Here is a 13,235-nt window from a genome sequence, read left to right on the forward strand (position 1 = left end):
TTCAAAGAGTTCACACAACTACGTTCCTTGTCTACGTCAGTCCTCGACCATGATCTACACTCCTGGAAATGGAAAAAGGAACACACTGACACCGGTGTGTCACACCCACCATACTTGCACCGGACACTGCGGGAGGGCTGTACAAGCAATGATCACACGCACGGCACAGCGGACACACCAGGAACCGCGGTGTTGGCCGTCGAATGGCGCTAGCTGCGCAGCATTTGTGCACCGCCGCCGTCAGTGTCAGCCAGTTTGCCGTGGCATACGGAGCTCCATCGCAGTCTTTAACACTGGTAGCATGCCGCGACAGCGTGGACGTGAACCATATGTGCAGTTGACGGACTTTGAGCGAGGGCGTATAGTGGGCATGCGGGAGGCCAGGTGGACGTACCGCCGAATTGCTCAACATGTGGGGCGTGAGGTCTCCACAGTACATCGATGTTGTCGCCAGTGTTCGGCGGAAGGTGCACGTGCCCGTCGACCTGGGACCGGACCGCAACGACGCACGGATGCACGCCAAGACCGTAGGATCCTACGCGGTGCCATAGGGGACCGCACCGCCACTTCCCAGCAAATTAGGGACACTGTTGCTTCTGGGGTATCGGCGAGGACCATTCGCAACCGTCTCCATGAAGCTGGGCTACGGTCCCGCACACCGTAAGGCCGTCTTCCGCTCACGCCCCAACATCATGCAGCCCGCCTCCAGTGGTGTCGCGACAGGCGTGAATGGAGGGACGAATGGAGACGTGTCGTCTTCAGCGATGAGAGTCGCTTCTGCCTTGGTGCCAATGATGGTCGTATGCGTGTTTGGTGCCGTGCAGGTGAGCGCCACAATCAGGACTGCATACGACCGAGGCACACAGGGCCAACACCCGGCATCATGGTGTGGGGAGCGATCTCCTACACTGGCCGTACACCTCTGGTGATCGTCGAGGGGACACTGAATAGTGCACGGTACATCCAAACCGACATCAAACCCATCGTTCTACCATTCCTAGGTCGGCAAGGGACCTTGCTGTTCCAACAGGACAATGCACGTCCGCATGTATCCCGTGCCACCCAACGTGCTCTAGAAGGTGTAAGTCAACTACCCTGGCCAGCAAGATCTCCGGATCTGTCCCGAATTGAGCATGTTTGGGACTGGATGAAGCGTCGTCTCACGCGGTCTGCACGTCCAGCACGAACGCTGGTCCAACTGAGGCGCCAGGTGGAAATGGCATGGCAAGCCGTTCCACAGGACTACATCCAGCATCTCTACGATCGTCTCCATGGGAGAATAGCAGCCTGCATTGCTGCGAAAGGTGGATATACACTGTACTAGTGCCGACATTGTGCATGCTCTGTTGCCTGTGTCTATGTGCCTGTGGTTCTGTCAGTGTGATCATGTGATGTATCTGACCCCAGGAATGTGTCAATAAAGTTTCCCCTTCCTGGGACAATGAATTCACGGTGTTCTTATTTCAATTTCCAGGAGTGTATAACCAAGTGGACGAGAGCAGTAAAAAAAAAAAAAAAGTGTGAAATCTTATGGGACTTAACTGTTAAGGTCATCAGTCCCTAAGCTTACACACCACTTAACCTAAATTATGCTAAGGACAAACACACACATCCATGACCGAGGGAGGACACGAACCTCCACCGGCGGGACCAGCCGCACAGTCCATGACTGCAGCGCCTGAGACCGCTAGGCTAACCCCACCCGGTAGACGACAGCTGCTCTTCTATCTTGCGACCAAGCTTCTGTCGTCCGATCATTGGCGCACTGTACTCGGCCGTGAATTGGCCGAGGCGAAGTCGGTATCTACATCCGCAGCGCCGCCCATGGTGCTGGTGGAACTAGAGCAAGTGGCGAGTCTCCATGGCAATGGCACCAGCTAACATCTTTGCGCCTGTAGTGCTTTTGCGCTGGCCGTGTCTTCTTCGAACGACTCAACATTTAGTCCAGCTCTCCGTCTGTACTCAGTTCGAGTATGTAGATATATCTCTCAGTGACACTACGGTAGCAAGCATGTATGCTGGCAGTAAGTGTTCTCCCATTGGTCACTAGACAGAGTCTGTTCTCTTATCAGTTGCCTGTAAGAAAGTGCTGTCTGATTTAAATCCCTGAAACTGGGTTGTTGTTGCCAGTGAAAGAAACTCGCCGGTCAGTTGCAGAAAACCTCGTGAATTCCGACAAACATAATTTTGTAGAAATGTTTAACGAAGTGCTACTCACGTGAACTTTGTCATGGTTAATCAATGATGGTCTGGTGCAACGGAAGACGGCAGTAAATATCTCTCACCCTACGACAGGTTTCTAATCCCATCCAGCCAAAGGACTTACACGTTGCCACATTTGAGAAAACGGGCAATCTACAGAAATAATTATTGTAAACTAAGCGGAATGCAAGTTTCTAGGATTTTAAATGAACATTCTTTCGTGGCGTGACCACAGAGAAACAGCTTGTTTCATGCTTAACCATTCTGGTGCCTTGGTGGCTACTTCTGGCTTCACTTGTTATCTCCACATCACTGTAATCATTACCATTCCCAATATATGATACGTTCCCTACAGTTCGATAGCGTTCTCGCTTCCCACGCCTGGGTTCCCGGGTTCGATTCCCGGCGGGGTCAGGGATTTTCTCTGCCTCGTGAGGACTGGGTGTTGTGTGATGTCCTTAGGCTAGTTAGGTTTAAGTAGTTCTAAGTTCTAGGGGACTGATGACCATAGATGTTAGGTCCCATAGTGCTCAGAGCCATTTGAACCAATTCCCTACAGTTTCCTGATACCTCAACACAGTTACTTTCTGTGATTATTGAGTCCAAAGATGGTGTCATGAAGCTCTCTTTCAGTGCATCTAACAAAATTGACCGTGTCCGTAAGGCTTGACTCTTGGACCTTTATGGAGAGACTTATAACAGAATAGAATCACAGAAAATAGACTATACTCTTACTGTGGGTAACATTTTTGTAATTATGGACCACAAAAAGTCAGAAATGATGGTGAGAGTCTTCTCAGATAATATTTGTTGTCCTCAGACGTAGTGTATTTAACTTTCAAGACAAACACATCTAACAACACCTCACTCCTTCATGTTTATGCAACTAACAAGTCCAAATCATTCGCTGGGAAAAGGCACCGACTGTTCACCTTCCTATATCAATTAAATACGACCCTGAATATAAGAACTAAATGTACTCCACCTTCAACTCGCATATCTCTGCCTCCAGATCTTCTCTCCAGATGTGCTCACGACTGACTCTACCCCACTACTGACTTCGTGCACTCGATAATGACAAACATAGTCAGGGAGACCCGACGAAACTTTGTGCCGAGTTTCCCGCTTATGGTGAGCGGTCGCACAACAATTAGGGTATCCGAGCATCCTTTATGACGACAATGAAAATTTGTGTCTATCTGGGACTCGAACCCGGATTTCTCGCTTATCACGAATAATCGTCTCACCATTAGGCTCTCCAAGAACATATCACGGCCAGACCCAAGCTCCCACATTCCGGCAATCATGTGTCCATAACCGGCACCTGTGTATGCATTACTTGTACTCCCATATGGAGGAGAGATTTTAATTGAATGTCGCCTGCCCAGTGTCGGCGAATAAATGCGATATTGCAGTGCCTATGTTGTTCAGAAGTATGATGCAGTGGATGTCAGAAGGAACGTCACATCGTACCTCCTTACAACACAAGCAGCGCAATAACGTAATAATGAATAGTTGTGCCAGCTCCAGGGTGTAAACAGAGCACAGTATAATAATACACTAAATAGAAATATGTGAGGATTTGCCGTAATGACCTGATTTGTTGAAAATAGTACAATATGTCTATTGCGTTAATAGTTATCTCATTGTGACCTCTCTGGCTGTTAGTTACTGCTTTCGGGCGAATGAAAGATTTGCGTATAGTCATTAACAGAAGTGATTTACTGCACATCATTGCCAGTCAGCGCTCAGCCTGCAGGTGGTGAGGACTAAGGAACCTTGCGAGGCAATGTCTGCCGGATGGCACTTGCTGCTGTAAAAGTGACCGGGATTAACTCGATGAGCCACCCACCAGAGGTGGGTGAACACAATCTGGTGCTTGCATGACATTCAAGCAAATGCTGGATAGCATCACATCACTGAAGTGCCCCACGGTAGGTGGGTCTCTGCTTTAGTATTTTGCAAGTTTTACTTTCGGTGTGTCGTCACATTTGACGGTCTACCACAGGTTCTTTACCTCCTCTATCGAGTTATTTCTGATCGTCTTTTATTGCTGTGTCATAATGTATTCTTTTCCCAAGCTAAATGAAATATACGATCACCAACAATTATCCTCACTTCACGCATTTTGCTTAGTCGTGATTAATTTATCGACTATTCCGAAACTCCATGTCCCGTTGAGTCCCCAGTTTCTTTAGTTATTTCGAATGTGACCACTGCAATATTGTTGTCCTGAACCGTAGACCAAAACACAGGCTGTGTGCCCGTCCGGTCTGCCCAGCCACACAAATATTGCGCTTTTGGGGCTTCGTCCTTAAGTTTCGCTGTCCAGAAACTTTCTCTGTCTTTCTGGGCTGGGCTCTGAATCCCCAAACATATTAATATGACATTAATTTTTTGTAAGAATTGGAGGCATATCTAGTAATTACAGATTAAATGAAGATAACATTGCTCTTCCTGGAGCCACTTCATATCGAGTAAATATTTTAATACCTTGAGAACAGGTTCATAGAATGACCTTTGTCGAGTTACATTTCGAGATCCCTGTGATGACCTTTTCTATAACAGTAGATTCATTCCCAGAATACCTACAGATTGGGTTGATTCATTTACAGTACGTCCCGCGACACTATGTTGCAATTCAGATCACAGTAAATATTTATCTGAGTTTCTCAACAAAAATACACTCCAATAATCACTTTGTTATGGAGAGCTTTGATATTTTAGTAACTTCTTTGCAAACGCGATATTATGTATATGATGGTACAGGGAATTGATAGTGCTGTGTTGGCTCGTGAAAACACTTAAATTTTAGTATTTTATTCAGCTACATACATAACTTCCAAAACTTTCAAAAAAAAACCTTCAATCACCTATCAGAGTAGCAAATATAAGGAAATATTTAATATAAAAAACAAATATATAGTAACAATCAAAGCCTTGCACAGTCAAGGTAAATGGAAAAATTAATGCAATAAAAATTAAAATCCGAGGTAATAGAATAAGATCAAAAAGGTGAAGGAAACAGTGACCTTAATTTTAGAAATAAGATAAGTAATTTACACTGTCCTAAGAACAAAAAAATCTACAAATTTCAAAATAATCAACAGTGTATTGTGAAAGACGTAATTTACATACGAAAGTGGCAAGAAATCAGATCTGTCATTAACACTGCCTTATCCCAATACAGTTTTATTAGGCAGATACACATGCATCACTAATCACAAACTCACTTTGGTTCACTGAATACTTCTGTATTAACAGTGTGAAATAATCTCAGCCCATGTACTCAGAAGCAGGCAAGGTTACTCACAAATCTGTTAACAGCAATGAAATAACGATACAGGCAACAGTACAAGTATTAGCGCCCCGTAAACGTCACACGGTGCTAATGAATGCTCTTTCCAGTAAATACACTGTTGGCAATTAAAAATTGCTACACCACGAAGATGACGTCCTAACCGACAAGATGAAGATGATGTGATATGCAAATGATTAGCTTTTCAGAGGATTCAGACAACGTTGGTGCCCTTGGCGGCTAGTACAACGTGCTGACATGAGGGAAGTTTCCAACTGATTTCTCATACTCAAAGAGCAGTTGATCGGCGTTGCCTGGTGAAATGTTGTTGTGATGCCTCGTGTAAGGAGAAGAAATGCGTACCATCACGTTTCCGAATTTGATACAGGTCGGATTGTAGCCTATCGCGATTGCAGTTTATCGTATCGCAACGTTGCTGCACCCGTTGGTCGATATCCAGTGACTGTTAGCAGAATATGGAATCGGTGGGTTCAAGAGGGTAATACGGAAAGCCGTGCTGTATCCCAACGGCCTCGTATCACTAGCAGTTGAGATGACAGGCATCTTATCCGCATGGCTGTAACGGATCGTGCAGACACGCTCTACCCCTGAGTCAACAGATGGGGACGTTTGCAAGACAACAACGATCTGCACGAACAAGTCGACGACGTTTGCAGCAGCACGGACTATCAGCTCGGAGACCATGGCTGCGGTTACCCTTGACGCTGCATCACAGACAGGAGCAATTGCGATGGTGTACTCAAAGACGAACTTGGGTGCACGAATGAAAAAATGCTATTTTTTCGGATGAATCCAGTTTCTGTTTACAGCTTCATGATGCTGTCATCCGTATTTGGCGACATCGCGACATTGCAATCGTGTATTCGTCATCGCCATACTGGCGTAACACCCGGCGTGATGGTATTGGGTGCCATTGGTTACACGTCTCGGTCACCTATTGTTCGCATTGAAGGCACTTTGAACAATGGACGTTACATTTCAGATGTGTTACGACCCGTGGCTCTACCCTTCATTCGATCCCTGCGAAACCCTACATTTCAGCAGGATAATGCACGACCGCATGTTTCAGGTCCTGTACGAGCCTTTCTGGATACAGAAAATGTTCGACTGCTGCCCTGGCCAGCACATTCTCCAGATCTCTCACCAACTGAAAACGTCTGCTCAATGGTGGCCGAGCAACTGGCTCGTCACAACACGCCAGTCACTGCTCTTGATGAACTGTGGTTGAAGCTGCATGGGCCATCCAAGCTCTGCTTGACTCAATGCCCAGGCGCATCAAGGCCGTTATTACCCCCAAAGGTGGTTGGTTCAAATGGTTCAAATGGCTCTGAGCACTATGGGACTTAGAAGCTGTGGTCATCAGTCCCCTAGAACTTAGAACTACTTAACCCTAACTAACCTAAGGACATCGCACACATCCATGCCCGAGGCAGGATTCGAACCTGCGACCATAGCAGTTGCACGGTTCCGGACTGCGCGCCTATAACCGCGAGACCACCGCGGCCGGCCGGCCAAAGGTGGTTGTACTGGGTACTGATTTCTCAGGATCTATGTACCCGAATTGCGTAAAAATGTAATCACATGTCACTTCTAGTATAATATATTTGTCCAATGAGTATCAGTTTACCATCTGTATTTCTTCTTGGTGTAGCAATTTTAATGGCCAGCAGAGTATAACACAGGTCCGTAGTGGGCAGTTTTAACAACTCACTGTGCCCCTAGGGAAGCGCTATATGCAAAACATACAAACTCAGCTCAAAACGCTGGCCCAGTTGGTGGTCTTCGAAAACAGGTGGGAACGGACTGCTGGACACCAAAAGAACAACGCAACTGTCGTATTTCCACCCTTAGGTACCGTGCACTCTCGTTGTCCTCAGCCAATGAGACGTTACCTCGGAATGTCGCTGACGGTGCACAGCTGTCGGTAACAGCGCCTTCCCGTAAAGGGCGACAGAACTGCTGCAGCCTTGGCAGCGTCATATTCTTTCGCGGCATTTGAAATTGCTGCGGGTGTGAGGCATAATATTTGCGGTATCCATTGTATTCTGTGAGTTGCACGTAGCTCACCCTAGCATGACAATGAGTGTGTATCGGTTCGATGAACCTGAACAGGAGCTGATGCGTGCCGTCAGTCCCCATACTATCCCTTACAATACGCTCCACTGTCCTGGGCACTCTGTACAATTACATACAGGATATTTCAGATGAGGTGATTTTCTTTGTAACATAAGAAATAATAAGTAGGATAGGGAAGCGTAAGGAACATTACTCTTCCTCCGGAGTTATTAACATAAGAGGAGTGTTCAAGAATTAATGCAAAACACTTTTTTTCATCCAGTTCCGGTTGAAAAATGCGTAATTTGTTGTAGGACATAGTGGAATACTCTAGTTTCATCCCCTACAGTTTCATGAATTTTCGATTGGTGATGTCCCCAACGCAGGTGCGCTCCAAATAGAGAGATGCCAAATAGTTACGTTTTGTGGAAAACAAGAGCATCCCAGATATTCATAGGCGCTTGAAAAATGTCGACGGAGATATGGCAGTGAACAAATGCCCGACACTCTGTCTTCATCGCAACAAACATAACGAATCTTCATTGGACTATTCTTACTCATCCACCCTATAGTCCGGATGTCGTGCCTTTCGAATTCCATCTGTTTGGGTCCATGAAGGATGTACCCAGCGGCAAGCAGAACGTAGATGACAGTAACGTTAATCATTGAAACAAGACGACCCCGACGTCGACCAGTACAGTGGTAATATGGGGGTATACAGGCCATGCGCATAAGGTGATATAAGGTTGGTTCAAATGGCTCTGAGCACAATGGGGCTTAATAGCTGAGGTCATCAGTCCCCTAGAACTTAGAACTGCTTAAACCTAACTAACCTAAGGACATCACACACATCCATGCCCGAGGCAGGATTCGAACCTGCGACCGTGGCGGTCGCGCGGTTCCAGACTGAAGCCCCTAGAACCGCTCGGCCACTCCTGCCGGCGGTGGTGTAAGGCATTGAGCGGAAATTATGTTCAAAAGTTAGGTTTTCTAGCAAAAGAGTGAAGAATAATATTATGTGCTGGAATACAGAGCAAAACCAAACATCAATGAATTTAATTTATCGTCCTAGAAACGTTCACAGTTTTACATGTGGGCGCTACGTGATGTACGTAAGTGGCTACGTTAAGATGACGGCGACGAGAAAATCTCTATGCAGTTTAGCTCTACACAGTTCAGCTGTCAGAGTAACAGCGCAGTAGGGTGCCCAATGACATCGTCTTTAATGATTCCACACCACACCTTAATCGACCAGCCCCTTTGACAAGACGCCTCCTCTTACCATTTTATGTGGGCCAGTATCGCATATTACGACGTTTGACGCTGTACTATTGACCAACATATGTAAAGCTAATAATAGCAACTACAGTACTTCCCGTAGACTGAGGAGCTGATTATTCAAGCTAAAACAAAAACTTCCGTCTCATCACTTCTTGCTGGTCTGTCTCTATTACGGCCACGCCTTCTTGTACTACTTGTCTCTCGAAGTCGTCGCTCAGAGTGTAAGAAAGTAATGAGTTACGGAGGCCAGGATATGTCACGCAATAAGCCACAGTTGCTTCACTGACATCGTGACGGCGTTCGCCGAGCGTCAGCGTCATGTCTGCGTACACGTTCGAAACGTCAGCCGTGTTTATTCTTTTGTATCCCGCCTGTAAGGCGGCGCGTGGTTCTGCTCCTGTAAACTGAATGGGTAGGCCGAATGTAGGAAGTGAGTTGGAGCAGGAAAAATCGCTCGGTACTGCTCTTAGAAATGGTTTTACTATATCATATTATTAACTGAATACATAATAACGTGAATACCTAATTTTGCACTAAGGAGCACGTAGGCGCGAAGCCGGATGTATCAAGTTACTCAGCTACAAATAGTGTTTCACTCACTGCGAAATAGAAACAATGTTTCTAGATTTTCTCCTCAAATGAAATGGGCTGAATCTACAGTAGAGGTCGTAGAGCTGAACAGCACCTGCTAGAGGGCGCTGTCGTCGGTGTCGGTGTCTTAGTGCCAGCATATAAACTTGCTCCTACACCGTGGCATCTTAGCTGTCGATACCACATATTCCACGTCAAATCTGTGGCAGATCGAATCTCGGTTGTTCGTGGATTCAGAACCGCCTTAAATACGTCAGCTTAAGAGCACATTCTGCAGTCTAACTGAACATGACTTCAAAACAGTGCTTGGAGGAAACTTGTGCAATTTTAAAACTCGTCCACAGGTCGTTTAGAAGGAGCACTGTGTTCTGCACTCATGAAAACTGGCACCAGACTAAACAGCTCACTCGAATGAATATTCTACCATCACAGCATGCATCTGAACAAAGACAATTACGCACAGCACTTTGCATCTATCCACGAAACTCTGAAGGTTTAACTTCCCACCTAAAAATGGTTGAAATCTCGACTGACTTCTACATAGCTGGGTTCCATTCGTCACATACACGACAAAAAATTCTCTTCAAAATTTATATTTTGTTATTAGAGCTTTCTCGTAAATAACTAAATAAACTGTGATAAAGATGGGTCTGCCGTTTTGCAAGTACCCAATTATTGTTTTGCTTTAATACCCAAACGTATTGAACCACAGTTATAGCAACTTCACTGGTTTTTTAATGTTCTTTTTCTGAAACATATACATAGAGATTTTATTTATGATAAGAAGTACGTTACCTCAGGGTTTGCTGTTATTTTGATAACTTATGCCTTTTATCTTTTTGATAACTTTGCCTTGTATCCTTTGGCGGAAGACTGAAATCAACTACAGGTCTAAATTAATATAGCATGTCATGAGCAGACATAGGGGAGGCCAAGTGGTCGACTGTACTGAATTTTAGTTTAGAGACATGTCTTGTAAAATATGTATTTCGGTAAAATCGTGGTATATACCCCTATTAGCCTTCCCATTGGCTTTCCTGTGGTGTGGATGGCTTTTATTTGCCTGCCAAATACGTTTCTCCTGTTGTTTAAAGTGACCCGTTGACAGCTGTAAAAAATTTTATGAGTTTCTGGTGTGGAGAACTATTTGGTGTGATATGTTATTCATCTATTATATTTCGTATTTTAACGACGTTTATGAAACCTGGTTGGTAGGTAGTTAGAGAGCGCGCAGGATAAGGTTACAATTGTGGATGGGGCCATAAACAGTTACTGCTAGTTGCACAATCAAACACACAACTTTATTTTTCCAACAACCACTTATTTACACATTGCTTTAAAAGATCAAAGTTAGACAACACGGCTAAGGCCTAGTTAAAGAAACCTTGAGATGCTTTCTGGGCTGAAGGCCCAAAACCACACCAAAAACAAGAACGGCTAGAGGCCTGGCTTAGAAATCGAAAGCAATTAAAAATAGAAGGTAATTTAAAAAAAACATGAAATTGAAAACCATTAGCAACTAAAGGCCTACACTACACGTCTGAAGGACAACTACACTTAAAACAGATAAGAAATTTTTTCTAACCAAGAAATTTCTTTTTAAACTTACAACATAACGGCTGTAAGCCAAATTAAAGAAATAGTAACTTATTGCATCGCTGTAGGCCACAAACAAATTTGAAACAACTGCTGCAGGCCTGAAAAAAAAGTCAGACAAAGAATTTAATATAAAACCCTTCCTCCTTATAAAAAAATTTTACTTAAAAATACACACAGCTGAAGGCCTTGTTAAAAGGGGTTCGTATAAATCCCCGGCCGAAGGCCACACGTAACACATAGAACAACTAACGTCCTAGGGCCTGGATTAAAAACAATTTCAGATAGGACGCATTTTAAGAAACTAATTTTTAACAAAATCAATCTTCAAAATATTAATTTAACACGGCTGAAGGCCTTTATGTAAAATTTTAATAGAACTGAGTTAATACATGGCCGAAGGCCTTGGACAGTACTTCAAACTAAAATGAAAATCACAATCTAAAACAAAAAGAACAAGTGGTGCACGGAAATGTTCCAACAGTCGGCCTGAGAAAGTAGCTGAAACGTAAAGTGAGGTGAGACAGGCAGCCAAGAGTTCAAGTTAAATAATCGGATGGCTACACGAACTAGGGACGGCCCAATCAACAATTTAACAAATTCCCTTGCGTCCGACCAACAGCACAACGACGGAAAACATCGGCTGAGGACGAGGTACAGAACAGCACTATGTCTTCAGGAATTGGCCTCTAAAAACAGCCAAGGGAACAATAACCACTCTAAGCATAATATGAACCAAACAACTTAAAAGGCTGTGGAACTACACGCTGTGCCAGACAGCATCAACACGACGAGGAAAGACACACTGCCAGAAACTATGCTAACGACCAGGGCAGATAACTGGGCGTTAACGGACACAGCGAAGAAAATACCGCTGGTGCACTTCACTGCCAAGAAACAGTCAATTTAATAATTACTCACAATATAGGAATACAGCTGCAAGATTTTGCCGACTCCAACACATCATACGTTGCTGCTATCCCGAATGGCCCAGAGAGCAACAACTCACAAATGAACGAAGAGATGTCCAATAGTTGAGGTTTCATAACAGGTTAACTGATCGATCAACTTCAGCGTCCAAGTTCGGTGGGCAGCGAACTTTGTCGTTCTCGCAGCTAGCGCCTCACGATACGACAGCGTGTGCACGTCACCAGTGGTCCCAGCCTGGCCTCACGCTGAGTAGACTTCCTCGCTACTCTGTCCCAACCGACTGACCACCACACACCACCACCACCTGGAAATACTAGCGGTCACACCAAAGATATTACGACAATACTAGTATCGATAAGCGTTGCTGGTGCCACTCAAGAAGGCAAGCCAGCAACTTCGTTACGCCAGTAAGTTAGGAAGAAAGAAGATGCCACTCGATGTGACAAAATGCCAAAGAACGAACAGTATGGACGTGAGCCTCACACAGCTCAGTTCACTCATGTATTCTACTTTTCATTCGTGGATACAGCGTCTTTGATGTTGCTTTGGCTCGGACAAACTTTTCATGGCAAAATTTATGTTTCTCGTACGCTTTTTACTAGCGTTTGTTTCACTGTTTTGTTTTCGGTTGTGGCCGCGAAATGTGAGTTTGTTCCGTCTGTTTTCATTGTGCGCGCGTGTGTGAGTGTGTGAGTGAGTGAGTGAGTGTGTATGCTCGTCAATGTGTGTTTCAGATGTTGAGCAATGTTACGACGTGGAGTAATGTTCGGTCATTGATCACTTTCTGCCTTGTGTGATAGCTTTCTGGATGTGGTAGTTTTCTGTTATTAAAAATGGCACGGATGGTTACTGTGTTTTAGAGTCTTGAGGTACGTTACTATGCCTCTGTGGTGGCGATAGTTTTTAATGAAGTGGTCTGCGAATGTGGAGTTTATTTTGCCTATTTTAGTGCTCTTAAATACTGTGAGCATCTTATCCTGAAATTTCTAGGTATCTGTGCAATGTATACTGACTCATAGCCTTTGCAGGTTAGTTGTTGGTATGTATGTGCTTCATTGTGTTTTTGTGTGGTGGTACTGCGTGTTTTTAATCATTTGTGCACTGTATTGTTTGTTTGATAAGCCTGATTTATACTTTGAGTTCTCAAAATGTTTCCTAATGTGTGTGTTATTTTGTTGTCAAATGTGAGTGTGTGCTACGTTTTCCTGTTTATTGCGATTTATTCGTCTCATGTACTTCTTGTGTTCTCTGTTGTGTGGTT

This window comes from Schistocerca gregaria, chromosome 5 (assembly GCF_023897955.1).
Source record: "Schistocerca gregaria isolate iqSchGreg1 chromosome 5, iqSchGreg1.2, whole genome shotgun sequence".
NCBI classification, from domain to species: domain Eukaryota; kingdom Metazoa; phylum Arthropoda; class Insecta; order Orthoptera; family Acrididae; genus Schistocerca; species Schistocerca gregaria.